The sequence below is a fragment of the Amblyomma americanum genome, chromosome 8 (assembly GCF_052857255.1).
Source record: "Amblyomma americanum isolate KBUSLIRL-KWMA chromosome 8, ASM5285725v1, whole genome shotgun sequence".
Taxonomy (NCBI): domain Eukaryota; kingdom Metazoa; phylum Arthropoda; class Arachnida; order Ixodida; family Ixodidae; genus Amblyomma; species Amblyomma americanum.
The window spans coordinates 5,221,114-5,245,553 of NC_135504.1; the positions used below are offsets into that span (position 1 = coordinate 5,221,114).

At 46.0% G+C, this 24,440-nt stretch overlaps 1 long non-coding RNA gene across 4 annotated transcripts; it reads left to right on the forward strand.

Annotated features, from left to right (window-relative positions):
- The first annotated feature begins 1,978 nt into the window (after positions 1-1,978).
- On the forward strand, positions 1,979-16,582 carry LOC144099988 (uncharacterized). 4 transcript variants are annotated; one of them, XR_013307488.1, is made up of 4 exons: positions 2,418-2,545; positions 6,900-7,005; positions 14,946-15,051; positions 15,896-16,582. It is a non-coding gene; the product is annotated as an uncharacterized LOC144099988 (long non-coding RNA). The 4 variants fall into 4 exon arrangements; XR_013307487.1 differs by lacking the exons at positions 2,418-2,545; positions 6,900-7,005 and adding an exon at positions 1,979-2,042; XR_013307486.1 differs by lacking the exon at positions 6,900-7,005 and having other exon boundaries at positions 2,423-2,545.
- The last annotated feature ends 7,858 nt before the right edge of the window (positions 16,583-24,440 follow it).

The following is a 24,440-nucleotide window of genomic DNA, read 5'->3' on the forward strand; positions in this document are numbered from 1 at the left end:
TTTGTGTGAATCGTTTCCTTGCTTTAAAATTTATTTTTACTTAGTTTTAATGGTTATTATGTATTTCTCTTTCCTCCAGGATAAACACGATCCCCAGTATGCAGGGCGGTCCCCTTCACAGTTAGCGCACTTCGGTGCAGCGTTGCATTGCACTGATTCATTGACATTTGATGCACATTTGGCACAGGTTTGCCGGCCGCGACAGCTCTGGGAGCCATGGCCGAATCTTTGACACTTGAAACACCTTCTGGGATTTCGTTTGTACGGTCGGATAGTTTTCATGTGTCCTACTTATATGCTTTCTGGCAGTCTACTAGAGGTGAAAGTCAGGACTAACTGTTTTCTTGGTGTTTCTTCATCGTCATTAGGGACTTTGATACGTTTGACGCCAGTCACGTTCTGGTATTTCAGGTCTTCCAACATTTATTCTTCTATCAGAGTCAGGAAATCGTGCTCTAAGATTACACTTTTCATGGTATTTAGTCATCTGTGGGCCCTCATGGAGAAAGGAATTCTCCGAAGGTCATTATGTTGTCGAGTTTGGAGTACGAACATTATCCCTGATCTCAAGGAGCAGGTCGTCATTGGCTAACTTCGTAACTTCGTACCTAAGACCCAGGTCGTCTGTCAGACTTTTGGAGACAATGTACAGTGAAATGATTCGGGCTGGTTTTTCTGTTTCTGTTTCTGATTCTGTTTTTCTGTTTTCCCAAGGTACAAAGTACCTAGGAAACACTTGTTTCCTTCTTTGAAATAATTATGTAGCTGCATCGATTTGCGCCTTTTTTTAAGCTCGATCATTTCTTGCATGGGAAGCCATGATTGTGTGTTTTCAGGCAATGGTGCAAGCAGCCGCCCACTGTGAGGTCCAACAAGAAGACGGGAAACGCAAAGGAAAAAACGCAAAGGAAAAAATGCAATCGTAACTAACAATTAAAACACAATTCTCAAGTTATTGTCTAACTAGCGAAACTCTGAGAACTTAGTGAAAGCACAGATAAACGCAACCTGTTATATTTATAAATATCCCCTTTCAGCGCTTCATTCACTGTAAGATCCACTTTTTAGCCTCTGCAAGACAGCTGTCGTGTTTTTTTTTCTTTTAACTACTTACAACCTGTATACAAAAACTTGGCTGCTGACCAAAAGGACAGGGGTTCGAAGCCGGCCGCGGTGGTGGCATTTCGATGGAACCAAATGCTAGAGGCCCGTGTACTGGGCGATATCAGAGCACGTTAAAGAGCCCCAGGTGGTCGAGATTTACGGAGCCCTCCACTAGAGCGTCCCTCATAGCCTGAGTCGCTTCGCGACGTTAAGCCCCCCATAAACCGAACCATCTAAACAGAAGCGCACATACAGCCCGAGTGGCATTTCGAACCTTTTGTCTGCGTCCTTTGAGGGCTCGTGTCACCCAAAAGAAATGAAGTGGGCAGCAGGCGCGAGGTATTGGAGGGGTGCACGGGCTGGTCTCCTGATTGCTGCAGAGAGCTACACGCGGTCGGCGAGAGCTGAGGGATCAGCGCTCAACATTCCTTTTAAACAAATACGGGCGATCTGTTGAATTCAGTGCTTTGAGAAGATTAAGATGAATTCTCTCGGGAGAGGATCCGCAAATGCAGCCGAGGGACAGTGTTGCGCTCGCAATGCGGCGCACTTGCCGGAACCAGATGAGTGAAAACTTTTGACGGACCGGAGAAATGACGAAAGCTATAACACGCTACTCGCAGTTGCCTTGCGCAGGAGTTTGGCGTGAATCGAGGAGAAGAGCCTCTCATACGAAGTTCGCTTCCAGCAGTAGGCTTTGTGCGCATGCATGGCCTAACCCTCGCCCACTATTTGCTTGCTGTCTCCTTCCGGCGCCGCAGCTCCGGCCGGTCGCCGGATGTTATTAAAAATTGTAGGGCTATACATCTACCTTCCTGTTGCTCCAGCTGGCTGCCGACGCACTGAGATAGGCTCACAAACTCGTTCGAACTTCCGAAGCAAAGTAGACAAAGATTAGCTAGTTGCGCCATCACGGCTGTCTGGCAGAGCCCGCAGACGTGGGTACAGGACAACGCTGTTTTTATTCCAAACTATGTACGTTTTTGTACCGTTAGACCCACACAACATACAGGAGAGGTAAACAAGGGAACAGCTGTGGAATTCTGGCACTTCATAAGTTACCTCTAAGGTAAAAAATAAAATAATGCAACAACACCGGAAACAGAACGGCTGATCAAAACGCTCATAAACACAAATAAACACCCGTCGCTATTACAAATGCTGTCGTGGCAGTCGGTGTTGGTAGATGATGCAAGCGTCGGGCAGGAAATAATTATTAGGCAACGTCGTCTTACGTTTATCTTTAAATTATCGCTGAATTTATCATTTTCACTTCCTATGACAACTAGCACGAAAAATTCATGCGGTTTTTTTCTCGTCACTTTCTCTTTGGCACCGAGTACTGTGAAGAGCACTGGAAGAATGTGCGCCCTGTTAAGCTGCCTTTGCATCTTCTTGACTTTCGTCGCGCTTAGCTGCGAAGAGGCGAAAAATTCAACAAGTGAGTACAAGACGATCTTAATAATCTTGGTTCTAGAATTTTTATTTCAAGTTGTTAGCAGATGAAGAATCGTACTTTTCTACTTGTATGCGTAATCTATTGTGCAGAATTTTAGTCAAATATACTTTCCAAAATACGTGCTTCACTGACCTGTCATGCGGATGAGAACAGTGCGGCGCGTGACACTGTCGCTAGATAGCGATTCCGTGACCTCGTATGAATTACTGATATGTGACCACTAGTCTAAAAAAATTTGCATCGGGGCGTCGACCGTATCTGTCTAAAGTAAAAGTCAGGAGCCAAGTTTCGCCGGATCCGCGTTTTCTCAGAATAAGACATGTTGTGCAGATTACATATATATATGTGCTTCGCCGTGAGGAGACATACTGACTTCAAGTTTTACGGCATGTAAAAGAATTTATGGCCATAGGAGTAGGTGTCCTTCTTAGAGGTGTAGTAGAATGCAGGACCTGTGTACTTTCGGGGACCTTTTGCCAATTTGTGGCCTTTATCTCTTTCTGTTTTTTCTTATTTCCTTTTTTGTATGCACACACAAAAAAGATTGCTTTCCGTTCACAGTGACGAGAAAGGGTCCAACCTACGTGGGGAACCGAGTGCTTGCCCTTATCGGGCGTGTGGGTGACGAATCGGGAGGGCTGACCTGTCCCCCATGGTGTCCTTGTTGACTCCGCTGGCAGCGGACGCACCCACTAGACGTGTGCAGCTGTTATAGCCTGCGAAACGAATTCGTCGGAGGATTAGCTGGATTGGTCATCACGCTTGGGCGGCGAAGCCTGAAACTAACAATGCATGACTGCATTACTTCTTAATCTGCAGTACTTACGTAGGCCTGAAAGAAACGGCTGCGACCCAAGCGAAAGCAATAGCATGCCTCCGAAATAAACAACAAAGCGAGTACAACGTACGGAAAGACATAACCGTTGATTAAACACTCCGTGGATAAAAAGAAACGTACGAATATAGTACAGACTTTCATGTGGCAGTTCGCGTCAAGGTAGAGGACTGAAACATAGAGCAGAAAATAATTACGAAAAAGTAGATGGCTCTACATTTTCTTTTCAATCCCGCTAATTTCGTCATCCTTACTCCCTGTGACAACTGGCACAAAAGGAATGCTCTGCGGTTTCATCTACGTTTCATTTCTATTACGGCCAAGTGCTGTGCAGAACATACGCAGAATGCGTTCCCTCATTGGTTGCCTCCACATCTTCCTGATTTTTTCCGCGCTTAGCTGCGAAGAGAGTGGAAATATGGCACGTGAGTGCAAGTTCTATATATTCTTAGTCCTATGCGTTTATTACAGTCACTATTTACGTTGTTGCAATCACATTTTATTTCCCTGTATGCACAAGGTCCCGGGCTGATAATTAAATATATTTTTCCTTCGATTTCTGCTTTATAGATATTTTATGTAATTTTTATTTCTCCAGTCCTTGATACTTTATTGGTGCATGATGATTCCAGTTCAGGAGATCTGCCGTGAACTTTACAAGTGTTTATTAACATGTTGCAACTGGTGCGAAACAAGTAGCGGGACGTAGGCTGGATCCTGATGTTAATGCGGAAAGCCTAGCTTCCCCACTAATCAATTACCTGGGCGCTTCCTCTGTGCAACTATGTTTTTTTCGCGGAAAGAAGACCTACTGACCCTCTAATTTTAAGCCACATAATATAAGAAATGGTTTAAAAGTGTGGCCTGTTTTTAACCGATGATGAGAAATTTTAACTGAATTCTTTGCAGAACCCCCTTACTCCATTCTAGAATGTTGCATATAGACAGTAGACCACGTTACTTATTGGAATAAAATTTAGCTAGATGAAATAGGTGCTAAGAGCAGCCACAACGCACCACATCCGCCTTTTCGCATTCACTCTAAGCTGCAGTTCCAAACTTTAAAGCCGGCACATGTCTATTCAGTCAGGCTTATTATGCGTCTCTATTAGCACCACTTAATTATACCGAAAAGTGGGCACAAGCAGGGAGCAGTTAGGCGTGATGGAGACGAATGGCAGTATTCAAAATAATGATTCATTTCCGGCCTCTCTCCATCAGAGTGATGGGCGGCCCTATATTCGATTTCAAGCAATCCTGGTAGAGCAGCTTGAATATCACCATCTCTCTTTAAGTGCGCCATCCTAGATTCCTACTGGCAGCACTGTTTCTGTTTGCATGAACAAGTATATTGCTTGTTCCGTTTAGGCCATTGGCGAGTGGAATAATCTATATGCCGAGCCTCTTGCTCCTAGCCAGTTTTTTTACATAGCCAGCTCCGGCCAGAGTTGTTTTCATGCAGATGTGCATCCATAGCCCTAACCTCGCAAATGTCGAGTCTCTCAAAAGCGTCGAGACGGCAGCTGGAGCCATCATACTGGCGGATAACACTGCCTTTAGTTGGAGGCAGTACGGGCGTGAATCAAGGCACACGATAGGCGCCCACCTATATTTGAGGGAGATGTCAGGTTTACAGAGAACTAAAATCGTGTTGTGAACATTCCTACTGCTCCTCAAAGAAAGAAGTCCACAGTACAGGGCTGCTATTATTTTTTTCTGATTACAGTATACAAAATTTTGTCTACAAAAACAGCGGCATATCCGAGTGGTAAAATCAATTTCTACTTGCATTTTGAAGGGACAATTATGTAATATATAGGTGAGCAACACAAGTTAAACCATCATTTTAAAATTTTATACATAACGACTTTTTTTCCGCGGAAAATATTATGAAGTAAGTATGATTGTATTTGTTGTTTTTCGAAAAGTAATTTGAATTTCTGGTCTTTCAATGTGTCTGCTTCCAGGCACAGAAATGTTTCTTTCTTTAGGTAAGAGAATTATAAGCGATTCTATCTAAAGCGATTATGCTGTAAGCTTTGATGGATGTGTAATTATTGTAGTGAAAATCCGAACACAGTAGATTTATTTTAAAACATTTTAGGATAGTAGTACATGGTTACTGTCTCCTACCACTTACTGATCATCTCATAACTTCCAGGCCCACAAAGGAAGGGGGAATTTATGTTTTTGCATTTCTCTGCCAGTAAAGCGTCCCAGTCAAGAACGTGACTTAACGCATCAAGTGTAACGCATTGCAAGCCTGAGAAACGATCATAAAAGTGGCGCTCTCATTAAGTTCCACAGTACCTGATTCACGTTTCGGTGACTCTGAAGAACCGTACTCTTTTTGCTTCCACTGTCATACCATTCTGAGGATGTGGCCATGACAGCATCGTCGGCGTAATCATTAAATATCATGCCAGCACTGCGCTGTAAGTAACGCACAGATCAGGATAGGTGTCGTCCCACTGCGACTCGCAAAAAAAAACAGGTTTCGGAAGGCGTCCCAATGAGAAACGAAAAATGTGGCCGGAACTAAAATGCAGGAGGCGTTGGGCCAGAACGTGAAGCTGGAAGTTAACAAAACAGAAGTTACTGTAAAGTATCCTGGTAGGCCCCAGCGTTTAAGTCGTAGTAGGTTTCACAGTCATAATGCGCGAATTATGCGAGAGTGAAGTGCTGATCTGAAGTAATAACGCTTACACTGAAATAGTTTAGATCGCAGCGAGAGCCCCACAGCTGTAGACTAGTGGTTTCATCTTCTGCCTCATTTGTGGGAGGGACGGGGGGAGATTGTACTGCTGCTGGGTACCAACACGTGATAAAAAGCGTACATGCTTGCCCCCTGGCAGACTGCTCGGCTTCTGGGGTAAAATGATAGAAAAATCAGTCTCTGACGACACTTCGTTTAAAGAGAAAATCCTTTTTCCAGGGCACACTTTGGCAAAAGTTCTCCTTTCTCTCTAATAATTCAGCAGCATCAAGGCTACAGTTTGTTTCTATGATATTAAAGGCTATGGCTTTTGCTACTACCTTTATCAGCACAAATAGTGTTTTCCAAAGGCCACACTACTGCTGCAGTGCAGAACCAATTGGGAGCTACACTATAAGTACAGTTTTTGTCAAAAGTAACCAGGTAGCGTGCTTTGCTTCTCAGTCGTATATTGAAGCTATTATGCCAGCCCTGAAGCTCTCAATTTCTTTATGGTAAGGAAAACCCTTGTACTCACCATACGATCATTTCTTTTATTTGTAGCGATGCCGCAAGGGCTCCACTATTCGAATGAGTAGCAAACAATGCAGCCTGGTTACTTTTGGCAAAGGCTGTACATCTTTAAAATAACGATCATCAATGTTTGACGCAGTGCATTGGAAAGAGGTATTTTCGGTGGCAGAACAGCCAGTTAGGTAAAACTTAAGAATTACAAGCACATTTCTGTTGCTTTCTACCGGTGTTTCTATGTTGACAATATCGCATTCATAGTAAACTGTCTGCAGGTGACTGCTACTCGAACGGAAGGAAAATCTTAAATGGGCACATCGAGAACGTACACAAGCCTTGTGTGCGGCTTTCGTGCTCCGACGGCGAAGTGAACACCACCACGTGGGTATCATTATGGGAAAGTTTTGGGGTGTTAAGAATGCTCTGTAGACGCATTCGGAGAATTTTCCGCAACCAAATTTCTAGGCTGCAGGCTTAAAGAGACGAGAAACATTTCAAACAATAGTCAAGAGTCTTTCAGAGAAGCCTTTATAAGAAAACTCAAAGCTTGTTTTGTCCTATACTAGTGTAATAAAATGTCAGCTTAATATTTTGATGGCGAATTTAAAGGCCATATTCGCTAACTTCTTTTATTTATTTGTTCATTCATACCGTGGAATTTTCAACACAGCGAAAGCTGGAATAAACAACAATTCTTTACACGCCTGTTTGGTTCCCACGGAATCATAAGAAAATATTTCTGACACGTTTGTTAGCAAGTAACATAAATCATTAACATCGCAGAACCGAATATCAAATTCTAATGCTCACTTTCGCTTTCCGCAAGCAAACTTCATTAGTGTTACTGGAAGGCCTATTAGCATCAATGTCCTTTTCGAGTTAGTACTTATGTCCCACTATTAATGCTTCCAGCGAAAGGAGATCACTATTCGTCATATACATAACGTTGCAAAGTGCAGAAAAGTCCGAAAGTCAATTCATCGTGAAACGTAATTCCAATTCTCTTTGCATAGGGATACCCAGAACAGCGTAGTGAACGTAAGGACTGCCAATAGGCACTAGCCTTATTCTGTGATCTGCAGGCTAGTTTATTAATACGAAACCCGATTACACCCAAAAAAACCTCCCTCAAGGTCAAATTGAGAAAGGCAGAGGTAGCCGGAATCCATGATGAAAATTCAGTCTACAGAGCTCCCACCACAGGCGGTCTGCTTTTTACAGCAAGAGATCAACCAACACTACGTACACTTCCCTTTCCGAGGTCTCTCTTAATGTAAGGTGGCGGCGGCCTTAGAGGTTCTTTAAATTAAATTGAATTCTCTTACCTTCTGCGTATTGTAGCAAAGAAAGAGAAAGGGAACCTATCCTGGGCGCTTTAAAGCATTTCTGTTGCGCCATCAGTATATATTACTGCACTAACATTGGGCAGGCCGGCGCATGCCATCAATTTTGCTGTCCCCAGCGGTGCTGCTTAAGATAGTCATCGCAAGAGAAATGCTACCGATGACGGCCCCGACAGCGGCCATTGCGAGTAGGGCGATTGCACAAGTTTAACGGAAAGTAGAAAAAGCAATCAGTCTGCAGGTTAAAGTAAAATAGTAGATATTGTGCACTTAACTTTTAATCTCTTTTTGAGTGTTCGGTAAAATTTCTTTTGCGACGCCTTCGCTAATAATGTGTTCTCTAGCCTCCAATACGATGGCGGTGATCGACAGAAGGGTGATTCATTGCGATTTCAAGGTTGTATACATAACGGCGGCGTTTATGACACCAATTATAGCTAAAGTTAGTTACGTGAAATTTGCGAGTCATGCAGGCCGATTCTAATCATAGATGTCCGAAAGGCGTTTCATTTTTTCATCTTCTTCCCTAGTTGCGAGCAGCTAGGCCACACGTTTAAAGGACATTTTGGAAAGCTGGGCTCATGGATGTCAAAAAAGGCCAAGCGTCATTTCCCGCACTGCTGTCGACAGGCCTCCCACTGAAATTATGGGCGCCAACAGTGTCAACGAGCGCAGCTCTAAGAAGGGGCCGCATGCAATATCTCATTATACTTGACAGTCTTTGGAAGCCAAATTGCTGAAGAATCAAAAGTCTCAAAATAAAAATTCTACTCTGATGGTGCGCCATATTGTCATTCTTAAATGCGCAAACAGTGAAGTAGAAATTCACCCAGCTCCCCTTACCGGCGCTCCAAACGATATAAAGCATTCTGATATAAAATACTGGGGTCAATATCGTAACTCCATATCGTAACTCCACTCTTATTTGTCTCAGCAAGCTCTGAAATTGGCTGTCAGAAGAAAAGTGTGCCGACTGTCCAGTGAGTGTACAAGCAAGCTGTCTCAATAGTCGTAATATGAGAGTGATGAGCGGAAGAGCACAGAAATCAGCCACATCGAGTATACGAAACGAATAAGAGCTAGTTTGTCTAGCAGAAATATCAAGCTAACTAATTAGACTCAAGGTCTTTCACATAAGGAAAGATAATGTGAATCCCGATTGAGAAGGTTTTAATATCGGAGGTGGCATGAAAGCTCCAAGTAAAAAATTATCAGGCGAAAAAACTGAGTTTTTAAATGGAAACCAGGATGGTGATTTCTATAGTACTTTGAAAAACAAGATAATGCAGCAGTTGAACATTAGGAGGGATGATGAGATTAGGATGTTTGGGACATAAGATGACCGTATCTGGCAAAAGACCAGTTTAACTCGAGAAATATGAGAGGCCTTTCTCGAGGATGGGCGCAGTCAGGTTGATCACAGTGATGACGGGTATGGCATACAAAATAATCTTGACTCTAAAGACAGGAAAAGTAGTGATGGGAGATGGTAATTTCAAAGATAAGGGGAAAGGATGTAGAGAAGGCTATACATGCAATGCGGAAGGAAAAACCGACAAGTTTTAATAAAGTAAATGCAGATGTCACTAAGGACGGGGGACCAAATACTCTGGTACTTGCCGCCTTCTACTTGCAATGCCTGACTTACCTATGATGTACAAGCAGCATTGAAGAATACTAAAGTATATTTTGCGAGAATTGCGATCCTGAAAATGGTATAAATATTCTCTGGCTACGTTACTGCCGCTTCCTTACATTGCGTCTGCTATGGCAATCACTGATGCTATCTAAATTCAGAAGAACAGCACAAAGCACTCCAGTACACCGTGAATAATAATAAGCGGACCAGACTGTGCGATTCTTCGGAACAGCTAGCTTTATATAGTTGCAATTTAGAGTCGTATAATGCTGAGTAGCATGTAGATTTACGCAGAAACTTTAAGTGTGAGGTCAGTTTTGTCAAAGTGCATCTTTAGTGATCGTCGTCGAAGAGCCTGCGTTAAAATGTGTATTCGGCTAATGAAGATGGGCTTACAGAAAAAAATGTATAATATTTGTTTGTTAAATGCGACATATTTAAATGAATGAAGGTTGTCTCAAAGTGGAAAGCAATTAAGCTGTTATGAAGATGTTACAGAACTTTGGTCAGTTATCGCGGTTTGAATTCAGATAATACCCCTAAACGTTGATGCCTGCACGGTTAGCAAAGAATAAATCAAATTAAATTAGCATATTTTGTATTTTTTGTCACATTTCTCGTCATTTTGGCTGTTCTTAATTGAGTGCCTTGTAAACTAGCCCGTTTATCAATGCTGCTTAAATTTAATGCAATGCTTCCATTGCCGAATCCCAGAGGGTTGAAGACTTTTATTATGTCGCATAAGGTCGGTGTAGCAGCAGAACGGGTCGCAGGTGCGGAAGTTTCGGTGACATGAACTGGAAACATTATCTACTCAAAGATGACGCCGAGACAACAAAAGCCCTAAGGATTCGGCTGAGCAAGATACAGGACACAGGGATAATTCTTTGCATCCCCCGAATGGAACTGTTTATCTGCACAATAAAACGGACGCAGGACACCTAACGTGACTGTCGTTGCTACACTGCCGAGTCAATTGCAGGTGATTCAATCCTGCTTGTTTCTTTTCCATCTCACTTGCGGTGGTGGCAAACATCGCAAGGATCATTAGCGCCCAGAAGATTAGTAACTAGCAGCACACAGGCGTGACAGCCCGGAGTGTAACAGAGTCACTGATGATACAATGGTCCGATGCACGCCACCTTGACGTTAGCCCAGCGTGTGGCCACTAGGCGCACGGCATTTTAGCTTAAACTGTTGCAGTATGAATGTACTCAACGATTTTGATCCTCTGTTAAATTGGTTATATTGTTTAGCGTCCGTTTCTTCATCTCCATCTTTCGCCCTGTACCAGTCGCACTATGCCTTTACCTGATCCTTATTGTTTGTTTGTTATACTGTGTATGCCGTTTCGATTGTCTTTGTGTTTTCCTTATTAGCCCATTTTTGCTCATTTAGGATCTTTTACGTTGCGATTTGCACTTTTCTCTCGTCCAGTTTTTTTTTTTTAATTTTTGAGTGTTGGTGGAGAGCTTTTTACTGTGTGTATATATCTGTGCTGTTCTTCAGCCATTCTATTGGCTAACATTCCGAAGCAAGCAGACTTTGTGTAGTTTCCGGCGCCCTTTGCAAAACTGTACCTTATGCCCGTTTCTCTTCGTATTTTCTTTATAACCTAGCGAAAAACAAAAGAATCCGTTCTGTTGAGAAGGATCTGCAAACAGTACGCCGATATGGCCAAGAGAGCGCCTTCCCCTCTCGGGCGTATTGCAGACAATGCCTTCAGGGCTGAGCTCTTCACGTTGCAGTCGTACCTCCCAAAGCAGTATGTGGTCGCACCCAGCTAAACGTACACAGTTGTGAGAGCCTGCGCAACGAACTGGTGAAACAGATCGGCCGCTATCGCATCAATGATATACTGCCGAATCCGCAGTTGACTTTTGGCTGCGGTTTTTCTATTGTGTAGTATTTGAGTTTTTGAAAAAGGAACGGCTGCAGAACTGGTGTGTATAATAAATAGCAAGCCTCTCAAATAGAAAAAAATGAGTACAAGGAAACCGAAAATAGCAGCACTGTTTAAAAAGCTCGTGGATAAAAAGAAAAGCGCGGAACTAAAGAAGATGCTGACTTGGCAGTCGGTGTAACGGCTTATGATGCAAACCTTGAGCAGTCTAGAGTTAGGAATGAGTTAAACAGCCTAACATTTTATTTTCACTAACGCCGTATTGGTTACCCGCATCCCCCGTGGCAGCGAGAGCTGAAAAAGAAATGCTCTGTGGTTTCAACCACATTTAACCTGACTTTAGGCTAAGTAGTATTACGAACGCTCGCAGTATGAGCGCCCTCATAAAATGTAGCAATATCTTCCTGTTATTTGTCCTGGTTACCTGCTAAATGGGCGGAGATTTGGCACACGACTACAGGACGTTCTTGAAAATCTTGGTCCTAAAATTTTAATTTAAAATAATTATGGGCTGTTGAGTAGCAATTTATTCCACCTTTATGCACTACCTCCTGGGTGCACATTAGTTCGAACTTTCTAAGAGGTCTAATTCATGGATGTACGATGCGGATGTGATTTCTACTGGGCTTTAAGTTTTTCCGCTGCATGATTATTTGGGAACCGGCTTTTCCTCAGGCAGACGACAAGCATTTATTATTATACCCGATCTGGTGTCGGAAGTAAGGACCTTGGCTCAATCCGTAATCAGTGAACGTTGACGCTTTTTGGCAGAATCCACGTTTTTATCTACAATGAACATGCTGCGGGGGCTCAGCTTTCTTGGCTACAAGAAAACGTTCTGATATTGAATTTCACATCACACGCTGTAATGACTGGTTTAAAAACTCTTATCACCGCCGCCGGTAAATTATATTGAAGTGTTTTGCAAAAGAGGCGTACCACGATTTTGAATGGGGCATACACACATCTCAGAAATGCTATTTGTATCCATCTCAGCAAGACGAAAAAGATTTCAACAGCTGCGATCTAACCCTTTCACCGCATTTTCGCATTCGCTGGAGGCTACAGTTCGAAATCTTGAAGTCGCCTACTGCATGTTGAATCATTAAGATTCAATATGCAGCTTTAGCACCACCGTCGCTTAAAAATGAAGACAGAGAATGCACGGCCATACATGAAAACGAATTACATTTATGATGACAGTGATTCATGCCCGACCCTTGCGTGTTGGAGCAGTAGGCGGCACCACCTTTATATTCAAGCAGCGACTGGCAGTGCAGGCAAAACAGCGCCATCTCTTATTAGAGAGCCTTCCTAGAGGGAGCGAATAGGGCTGTCTGCTTGCTGCACCAAAAAAAAAAGATGGCGCGTTATGTTGCAGCGACTAAGGCATAAGCCAAGCGTCTTTTCTCAGCTCCAGCGTTCGCTCGAATCTAACTCCTTGTAGAGCTTTGTTCATGTCGTCGGTACATTCACCTCGCATATTACCTGTCTCCGGAAAGCATCAGGTTTCAGCTACAGCCGGCACTCTAGTTACTAACACTGGCTTTGGTTGGAAACAGATTCGGTCGTCACTTCACCGAAAATTGATGCGCCAAACGAACTTTAAGGACGGTCGGTAGGCTCAGATAGGATGGAAGACGTTTCGCCATTCTTTCTGCTTTCGTTCAACGGAAGAAATTACAACTTTCAGGGTTCCATTTAATAACCTCTGCTTTCGATACAGAAAATTGTGCTTAAAAACCTGAAGCATACAAATGTTGGAAAAAAAATTTTGTTATGATTTTTGCGGGAACACGCTTGAAACATGTACTTTTACTGCAAGAATAAATTTTCACAGTTATTTACTACAAAAAGCGGCTTTGTTTCTGGCGAACAGATAAAAAAATACATTTATCTCAACCTTGTTAAAAAGTTATGTCGTTATGCGCTTTGTGTTGTTCGCGCCAAGACAAAGTCTTTTATAATATAGGGTATTATAAAGAAATAAATTATGCTTTCAACTTTTGCAGAAGTTTTCGAAAACTGCCGAAAGTCTGAACACAGGGTTGCTCTTAATTTTAAGACTACCGTGCTCATAAGCCTTTTGATCGACGCGCCATATAGGTCGCCCAGTGACGTGAGGAACCACAAATCAAGAGCGCGCTGTAATATGATTTTTCTTTACTCATGGAAGTTCCCAGCTGAGAACATGCAATTAAGGCGACGGCATATTGCTCCGCAAAACGATCATTAAGGACGCCGTGAGAAAGTCCCCACCAAAGTGGCATGGTTGCTGCGTTCCACAGTACGTGACTCTCTTTTATGCGGCACTGAAGTACTGTGCCGCCACTAAATTATTTGACGCCACTGCGAGTGAGATCAAGTTGTCCGAAATGGTTTCGGGAATGGTTGACTGCGCTCGAGAAGCATGACTGGTTGAGCGGGCGAGCGACTGAAAGGGGCTGCCTTTGCCGGTAATGTGCTTAGTACACGCAAAAGTAGGTCAGTGGGGCTGCATTCTTGGCTTCACATCATCCGTTTGCGCGGCTTTCTTGAGAAATAAGGCGGCGCGTGAATAACAGCTGCGGCGCCGACATCTATATGGGAGAGAAATGCAAAAGCTCACTTGGGATAAACCATATTACACAACGTTAATAAGGTCTAGGCCGCCGAGCATTACCCGAAATCTTCCTCTGGCGCATGGTTTAGTGTTGACGCGCTACCTGATTTTAAGTCCCATATAGCATATGATACAAAGAAACAATGAAACAATTGGTCACAGGAGTGAGGAAAATTATGCAACGACTGAACTAGGTACGCTTCTTAAACTCGTCGCAATACAGTTTAACGCTTGTAGCAGCATGAAACAATAAACGTAAAAGCTTACAGCGTGCTGCCCACGAAAAAAATATATAAATCACGAAGAGCATCAAATTGCGTCCCAGTAACGTCGCCAGACGCTGTCCTTCGGTTAGTGCGTGGATTGCTGACGTCATGTTAAACGTCATTGATATAACGGCTGTCGCGAAATACAAATTCTTCAGTGATCTCAACATCTGCTAGTTTTTTGCCTGCCGTAACAGAGATAAACCCAGGCCTACACATTGACAGTAAGGAGATTGGTGAGATTTGCAGTAATGAACTCAGAGAGCACCTGAAATAAGCAGTTGGTCTATAGGCAGCTTAGATTGTGTACGAATTACCTACCAATATAGCCTCAGGGACGCTGCTCCTCTTTGGAAAAATGCCTGGTAGGCCGTACGAAGTTATACATGCTATCCCTTAGCTGCTATACTAGTCCTGCAGAGTATGAGGTCACCGAATGAGCGCGTTAAAACGCATTGCGCAAATTGTTGTCCTTCTAGTGCAAAATGAAAACGTGAAACGCGTTTTTAAAGTTGTTGGTTGATAACTTTCTCGGCGCATCATTACATTCAAGGTAAACTTATTTCAGGTAACTGCACCTTTGAAGGGCATGATATCGAAGACGGCAGTTACAAGAACCTCGCGCAGCCGTGTGTGAAGGTCCGCTGCACCAACGGCTCAACTACAGTCACTCCGTAAGTATTGTTACTAAATAGTAAATACACATTTAATGGCGCCATAATATACATCGTGAAGTAAATCGTTCAGAGTTGAAGCTCTTAGTAATACCATACTCTCTTTATGAAGGCTTATCCATTAATGTCACCATTACATTATTCTGCCCCTGTTAACTTGAGCTAAAGCGCACACAGCAGCCTAAGCTACAGCCAGCCACCGTGGAAAATATTATAAGCCACTTTTACATGTGCAGTGCCACCGGTCGTCCTTAATATGGGGGTCTCTGTACACGGAATTTGAAGTCAGAGTTCAAGACAAGATAACATCACAAGCGGCCAAAACATGAAAAGCTCAAGATTCTACTGCTGGCAAGGCAGAAAGCCGGGCTGGTTGGTGGTTCATGACTGATCAAAATGATAGTGCAATAGACTAGGACAAAGGGGTAGAAACCGACAGGACAACTGTCCGTTTCTACCCCTTTGTCCCTCTCTATTGCTCTTGTCTTTTCATCAATGAAGATTCCATATTTCGGGAACCTCCCCGCCGCGTCGAAGAAGTTTCTCCTGATTGGCAGTAGTTTGGCTGCAACAATTTTAAGGTCGTATTTTGGAATCACATTCAAGTAACGGTCAGAGCCCTCAGTGTTCGCCACTACAAGGCGATCTTGTTTCGTGAAGATTAATAGTTTACTCCGCCATTTTGAACAAAATATAACGAAGAAATTTGGAGCTGTATTTGTTATAAGCCTACTGCGTAATTAGGCCCACTCATAAATGCATTTTGTAAAAACCCTCATGCATCGCATAGAAAAGATACTCAATATCATAACTCTGCTTGCTTTTATTCATATTTTCTTTCCAGATGCGGACCTCCAGGTTTGGGGATTGAAAATCCTTTCCTTAATGGAACCGACAGACCTCCTTACCCGAGATGCTGTCTGAAGCTTCCTGGATAAAGTGGATCGCCGCTCATGTAGTCTGCGCATGAACTTCCAGCAAGCGGCGGTCTACACCGACACCAGAAGAGGGAGACTGGCATTGCGAGAAAAGCCGCGAACCGCTGCTAATCCACGAATAAATATTGAAATCAGATGTTCAACACGCCTGTAATGATCAGCGGTCAGCTTTTTATAAGCATAGAAACCACATGCTTTCGCTCATACAGATGAGGTGATACCATCCCTATCATCCCGAAGAGACTTTGTGTCACAGCCATTCCGCCACGAGAGCAGTGCTCGCATACAGAGCCGCTTTCATCGCGTTTGTGTGGACTCCAAACTTATATAACTTAATTAGTACAGGAGACCTTGCACGAGATTGTCCGCCTTCGACTGTTCTAGCTACTACAACAATTATCCTCTTAGGTCTATGTTTTACCTCACCTCATATAGGCCGCAGTTTTAGTGTCAGCTACATCGCTGGGTGTGCAGCGTCTGTCAAGTAATGTATTGGTAGGCCTGCTTAGCGTCTGCGTTTTCATTAAGTTTGTATGAGTGCTCCTTGTTTTCTTCTGCCGTACTGCCATTAAAACTGAATACAATTCTCTAAACTGCTAGTGGCCGCTTCAGTTTCTGCATCATGAAGTTTCACAGATGATCAGAGGGATGGAAGAGGCTTACGAAATACACGGGGTCCTCCACTCTTAATGTGAAAACGCGAAGGCGTGGCTGCGTACTTTAGAAGGCCACAGCGCGCGACACAGCCACTCATCGCAGCAAAGTGGAGCTGGAGAAGATAGACCTGGACATGCGGCTTCGCGTCATCTACCACTAGATTCGCCCCGATGCGTGGCCGTGTAGGATGCAGTGGCCCTCCAAAGATAACAGCCATGTGCTCGCGTGTTCGCACTATGAGTGGACGACCCTGCACAGCGTATAGTGGGCCAAATCGTTACCTGTATCGTGCGTGCGCTGACATCTCAACACAACAGTGCCTAATGACGCAGTGAACTTAGTAAAAGGTCAAAGCTAATACATGCAGAGGTCCCGCAGCTAGGAACATCCTGGGCTATCTCCCTCCTTTTATCGAACGCCACCCGATATAAACATATTTTATAAAACTGGCAGCATGCCCACGTGTATCGCCGAGAGCAAACGACTGGAATCATTCTTCGTAAATGACAAGTGGGTGAACGAATTTTGTTTTAATCTTATCGGTCAAAGGATCACATTGTACCAGCCAATCCAGGAAATGTAATTTAAAAATATGCCAACGACGTTTACGCATTAGATGATTAAAAGCATAATGCTCTCGCTTGCTTACATCTTGAGGTGGTTGCATTAAAAGTCGTACAGAGAGTTGCTTTAAGCATTATCACTGGCAGCGAGATGACAAAACATTTCTAATATTTGTCTGGTCGCATGAGATACGGGCTGACATTTTAGTGACTGTTGCAAACAGACAAAGATGCCCTCCCTGCAACAGTTGCGACATATTCAACTTTGAGAAAGCCCCTTCCTCCCTTCCAGGCTTTCGGAAACACTTATGCTCGGCAATAATATTAGACGTCGATCGACGTAGAACATACAATTGACAACTGTTTCTACAGGCGAATAAAGATTTGCATCACAAGATACAAGAAACGAGAGATCTATGGGTGACATCATTTCATTAGCCTGCTTTTTAATCTGTATTCCTTCCCTCAGAGCCTGAGTTGCTTTGGGACGTTAAATCCCCTTAAATACGTCATTTGTATTCAATGAGCGATTTGCAGAATATAGACCTTCAGCCTAGATACAGGATCACAAAATAAGAGGTATGCTTAATTAGCATACACCAGATGATATTTCACCGGATGTATCATTCAGGTCTTTACCTTGCTTTTTATATCTTCTGTGATACTTCTCATCTTGCCTCCATATTTTCCAAAATGGCCTACTTTAGCATGATTTCCTTGTCCACAAAAATTTTTGCTCATCTTTCCTCAGCAATATGACGAGAAACTAAGCTTTTTCCCGGGTCATTCGTTGTCACTTTGGTTTTTGCTGATGTACACGTTAGTTGTTTTCATTGTTTCTAACTCATTCACAGTCAATACTGACATTTTTGCAAAATAACTTTTTCCTGTGGCAGCCGTGTCTCCGGCCTCTCTTTCATCGTAGCTCTTCAAACCTTTTGTACAAATGAAGCTTTTACGAATCAATGATCTCTTGAAGCGGGAGTACGCGAAAGGTCGTTTTCATAGCCACTTCATTGCTGAAAGGCTGAGAACCAAGGCTAGAGAGCACTACACCATTGAAAAGTAAGTGGTCATTCCCCTGAGCACGTGGTCAAACTGCCTACTTCCCGCATTCTAGTAGGATGCTAAATTCACTAGATAACGCTTTGCTAACGATGTCAGTTCCTCCATTTCCTCTAGTTTTGGCCTTAAAAAGCTGCTCAAATGGTAAGAGTGATGGAACAGGCACAACGATGGGCACGACGAGCAGTCGGCAAAGTCGTTATATATCTCGAGCGACCGCCGGCAATTCCGCCCGTCGGTGCTTTATGACGCAGCTAACTTAGGAAAATGTCAAGGTTAATGGTCGCATATGTCGAGTAGCTGAGCAGGTGTCATAATGCTTGCTTCTCGTGTTTCTGAGCGCCAAATGACATAAACAAACTATGACAGCAAACAATGCATTACAACAAACAATACAAACAAACAATAAAAAAATGATATAAACATGTTTAGAAAAACCTGGCAGCATTGCCACGTGAGTAATTGCGCGCAAGGGTCACCAATCCATTTTCTTGTCACAAGTTGCAGGAAAAAATCTTGTTTGTATGGTTCGCATTTTAGCAACTGATCAAGGAATTCAAAATTAGAAATATTCCCTGAACGTTCAAATATGAGATGGCCCAAACCATGGATCTCTCGCTGGCTAACATTTTGGCGTTAACGCGTCATCAAGCTGTAGAGAGCTGTTATACAAACCACCCTCTACATCAAGACCACATTGTAATAAATCTTGATATTGTCACGGAGTTCTCACGGAGAGACGCTTCAACAGCTGGAGTCGGCAAGAGGAGACGGTAATGGCGGCCGATCCGCGATAGCACGATCGCAACCTCATCGTCTTCGCGGACAGCTTGCGCCACCTGGCAACACTAGGTGGCATTATTCCCCCCTCCGAAAAAGAAGGGCATCGCAGTGGTGCCGCCAGCAGCGTAGGCGCGCTAAGGTTCAGAAGGGAAACAGAGAAGAACGCGAGGAAAACGGAGCACACAACGGAGGGCCGCTAAGCCGTTATCGGGCATAGTACGGCTTAAGCCGCACAACGTGCACAATGTCAGAGCTGTTGGGCTGTCGACGTCTCGGTTGCGCGGCACCGTCGGGAACGACTTCATAGGTAACATCACTGATACGCCGTAGCACTTTATAGGGGCCAAAGTACCGGCAGAGTAGTTTCTCGGACAAGCCCTGGCGGCGGACAGGTGTCCACACCCAAACTTGTTCACCGGGATTGTAGTCGACCTGTCGGTGTCGAAGGTTGTAACGGCGCGCATCAGTGCCCTGCTGCTGGCCGATGTGTACGCGGGCAAGCTGACGGGCTTCTTCAGCGCGTTGGGCAATTTCATGAACATCGGGTGCGAGTTGGTCGTCATCGAGGCATGGTAGCATCGCGTCAAGCATGCTCTGGACTTCACGTCCATATACAAGACGAAAGGGAGTAAAGCGTGTAGTCTCCTGGAGGGCCGTGTTGTACGCAAATGTGACGTACGGTAGCACCTCATCCCAAGTTTTGTGCTGAACGTCTACGTACATTGACAGCATGTCCGCAATGGTCTTGTTTAAGCGTTCGGTTAGCCCATTGCTCTGCGGATGATAAGCTGTGGTCTTGCGATGGCTAGTGCAGCTCAACGTAAATATATGGTCGATTAGCTGCGCTGTAAACGCTGTGCCTCTGTCGGTAATAACGCACGAAGGGGCTCCGTGCCGCAAGACGATGTTTTGCATGAAAAAGTCGGCGACCTCTGAAGCTGTGGCACAGGGTATCGCCTTGGTCTCGGCGTAGCGAGTCAAATAGTCAGTAGCGACTATGATCCACTTGTTTCCTGAGAGTGACAACGGAAAAGGACCGAGAAGGTCCATTCCTATTTGATCGAACGGAGAGCGGGGTGTAGTAACGGGCTTGAGAAAACCCGCCGGCTTAAGCGGTGGCGTCTTCCGGCGCTGGCATTCACGGCAGCTTTTTACGTACCATTGGACATCGTCCGAGAGTCCGGGCCAGTAGTACATGTTGCGTATCCTGGCGAGCGTCCGGGAAAAACCCAGATGGCCTGAAGTGGGCTCGTCGTGGCATGCCAATAAAATGTCGGCGCGAAGATCGGCCGGAAGTACCAGAAGGTAAGCTCTTTCTTGGCCTCTCGAGTTCTTCTTGTATAAGATACCTTCGCGCAAACAGAAAGAGCCGAGACGTCGAGCGAAGTGTCGTGGTAGAGGCATGGCGTGACCTTCAAGGTTGTCAATCAGCGGTCGGAGGTCCGTGTCAGCCCGCTGCCGGGCTATTATGTCCGATGCATTAAGTATACCGAGGAAACCGCTGTCGTCGTCGATTTCGGGACCGGAAGAGTCGAGTGGTGCACGCGACAGCGTGTCGGCGTCTTCGTGTTTACGGCCCGACTTATATACGATGGTAATGTCGAATTCTTGGAGCCGTAAACTCCAGCGGGCCAATCGTCCAGACGGGTCTCGCAAATTAGCCAGCCAGCATAGGCAGTGGTGGTCGGTTACGACTTTGAATGCGCGGCCGTAAAGGTAATGGCGAAATTTCATGGTGGCCCACACGACAGCAAGGCATTCCTTCTCTGACGTAGAGTAATTGCGTTCGGCGCGGGAGAGAGTACGGCTAGCATAGGCTATAACTCTCTCAATGCCCTCTTGGTGTTGGACAAGGACAGCTCCAAGACCGATATTGCTGGCGTCGGTGTGGATCTCGGTGTCGGCCTCTTCGTCGAAGTGTGCAAGAACGGGAGATGTCTGAAGGCGTTGGCGGAGCGAAGAGAAAGCCGTCTCTTGGTCTATTGTCCAAACGAAGGAGGTGTTGCTCCTGGTGAGGCGCGTCAACGGCTCTGCAATCTTTGCGAAGTCCGCAATAAACCGTCGGTAATATGCACAGAGACACAGAAAACGCTGGACAGCTTTCTTGTCAGTCGGAGTAGGAAAATTGGCGACGGCGGCTGTCTTGTCGGGGTCGGGTCGAACTCCGTCGGCGCTCACAACGTGACCGAGGAACCTGAGCTCTGTGTAACCGAAGTGGCACTTCTGGGGCTTCAGCGTAAGGTCAGCGGAATGGAGGGCTCTGAGGACAGTTCGCAGGCGCACGAGATGCTGTTCAAAAGTTTCTGAAAAAACGACAACGTCGTCCAGGTATACAAGACAACTTTGCCACTTGAGGCCGGTGAGGACAGTGTCCATCATCCGTTGAAACGTCGCTGGCGCAGAGCACAAGCCAAAAGGCAGCACTTTGAATTCATAGAGGCCATCTGGTGTAACGAAGGCAGTTTTTTCGCGGTCCCGTTCGTCCACTTCAATTTGCCAATAACCGCTCTTCAGGTCAATGGATGAAAAGTACTTAGCACGCCGTAATCTGTCCAGGGAGTCATCAATGCGGGGCAACGGGTAGACGTCCTTTTTAGTCACATTGTTTAATTTACGGTAGTCCACGCAGAATCGAAGTGTTCCATCCTTCTTTTTAACAAGGACAACAGGCGAAGACCACGGGCTTTGGCAAGGTTGAACTACACCGTCGTCAATCATCTCCTGAACTTGCTTTTGGATTACTTCCCGTTCTTTGGCGGAAACACGATAAGGCTGCTGGCGGATAGGGCGAGCGTCGTCATACGTAATGATCCGGTGTTGCGTTAGGGGCGTTTGACGAACTTTCGACGAAGAAGCGAAACACTGTTTATACTCCAATAGCAAGTGCTCTAAGGCCAGGCGCTTTCCTTCGGGGAGGTTGCAGTTGATGTCGACATTCGGAACAGATTGGTCGTCAGTGATGCGCGATGATTGGTCGTCAGGGGCCGCTGCCGCGAACGCAAAGCAGACCGGAACATCCACAACCGCTTCAGCGGTAGCGATCGCAGTTCCAGAGAAAAGGTGCCGGTGCTCTGGAGAAAAATTTGTAACAAGGATCGCAGACCGGCCAGCGCGAATTGTTAGTAAGCTTCGAGCGGCGCAGATGCCTTGAGTCAGGAGGAGCGAATGATTAGCCTCGGCGACTGCTTCAGCGTCGTGCAACTCAGCACAGGCGACTTCAATCAAAACACTGCTACGGGGCGGAAGTGTGACGCTGTCGGCGAAAACGCGAAGTGCGGCACTGCGTTGGCAGGAGTTGTCGAGTTCGGCGGCTTGCTCTGTGGAAAACATGACGATTCGGTTGCGCAGATCGATAATTGCTCCATACTCCCGCAGAAAGTCGATGCCGAGGATTAGGTCCCGAGAACACTCGCCCAGGACGATGCAGCTGACGACGAACGTGGACTTGCTGATCTGAACGCGAGCAGTGCACATACCCTTGGGCGTAACCAGATGACCGCCGGCAGTTCGAAGGTGCGCGCCAGGCCAAGGGGTAATCACGTTTTTCAGAATGGTCGCCAGTTGTCCACTTAAGATCGAATAATCGGCCCCGGTATCAACTAATGCGCTTACTCTGCGACCATCGATAAGAACGGGTATTTCTAAAGAAACGCGGTTTTTTAACTCTGGTGATGGCGTCGGCGGGTTTTTGTCGGATTGTAGCGGCGACGACGGGAGGTCTTCAGCACAGCGCCCCCCAGCGACCTCGCCCCCGAAGGTCGCGGGTTTCAGTTTTCCCGACGAGGACTTGGCGATCGGCCCGGTGCCGCTCGCGAGAAGCCGGGAGGTGTCGGGGAAGAGCGCCTCGGTGAGGGTGAGCGCGACTGCCGCTGCGCTCGGGATGGATTGCACTGGTCCGCAAAGAATTCTGCAATTTCAGGGGGTCGTTCACCTTGACGGGGTCTCGGTGAGTCGGTGCGGAAGCCTTGGATGCCGATGCGTCGGTAATAACAATTTCGATAAAGATTACCTGGCTCTCCGCAGTGAAAACAGAGCGGTCGTCGGTTAGGTGTACGCCAAACGTCGGCCTTTCGGAGGGGTGCTCGACGATCCTCGAAGTACTGCACCGGTTGCACAGAGGGCCGCGGGGCTTGAGGCGTGGCGTGAATTGGTGGCGGCGAAGCGGGAGCCGGACGCCTTGTAACTTCGGCGTACGTCGGACGGTGGTAGTCCCCAGGCAGAGGTGGTACGTCGACCACAGGAACAGGGCCCTGGAACGCCTGTTGCACCTCCTCTCGTACAAGAGCGGAGATGGAACCGAGCGCAGGCTGCGACGGGCTACAAAATTTGTGAAGCTCCTCACGCACGATTGTGCGAATAAGTTCCCGCAAATCATCAGGATGCTGTCCGATGGTGGCAAACGATGATGTGACTGCAGCAGCATGCACGGGCCGGTCGTAACTGGCGCAACGCTGTTGCAGGACCTTCTCCATCGTTGTGGCTTCCGAAAGAAATGCAGCAACTGTAGATGGTGGGCTGCGCACGAGGCCTGCGAACAGCTGCTCTTTGACGCCTCTCATTAAGTGCCGAAGTTTCTTCTCTTCAGGCATGGCAGGATCAGCTCTCCTGAAGAGCCGCGTCATGTCCTCGACGTACATTTGTACGCTTTCGTTCGGTAGCTGGAAGCGGGACTGGATTGCCCGCTCCGCTCTTTCGCGGCGATCCGCGCTGGTGTAGGCCTCCAGCAGGCGACGGCGAAACTCTCGCCAAGAAGTTAGAACTTCCTCACGGTTCTCAAACCACGTGCGGGCGCCATCCTCTAGGCTAAAGTAGACGTTTCTTAGTTTCGCGGCGTCGTCCCACTGGTTATAAGCAGCCACACGCTCGAAGTGAAGGAACCAGTCCTCCACGTCTTCGAAAAGGTCCCCGTGGAAGGCCTTGGGAACCCGCGGGGTCTGCAAGGTATAGTGGGCAGGTGTAGCACCGGCAGCTTGCGTGAGAATACCGGTGGCTGGTATCATGACTGTCGCGAGTGGTCCAAGCTCCGGTGAAAGTCCCTGCAGCCTCCGGCTGAAGCGGTGTACCGGGGTGTCAATCGGCGCAGGGCTGGCGGCACGGCTCCCTGGAGGGGTTTCTTGCATGGGATACTCGTACCCAGCACCTCCACCAAATTGTCACGGAGTTCTCACGGAGAGACGCTTCAACAGCTGGAGTCGGCAAGAGGAGACGGTAATGGCGGCCGATCCGCGATAGCACGATCGCAACCTCATCGTCTTCGCGGACAGCTTGCGCCACCTGGCAACACTAGGTGGCAATATAGACTTTTCAGCCTAACATCACTCGCTTTACTTCCAATGTTTTTTCTTGTCGTTTGAAACGTGCAGTGACCTTACTTATGATGGCT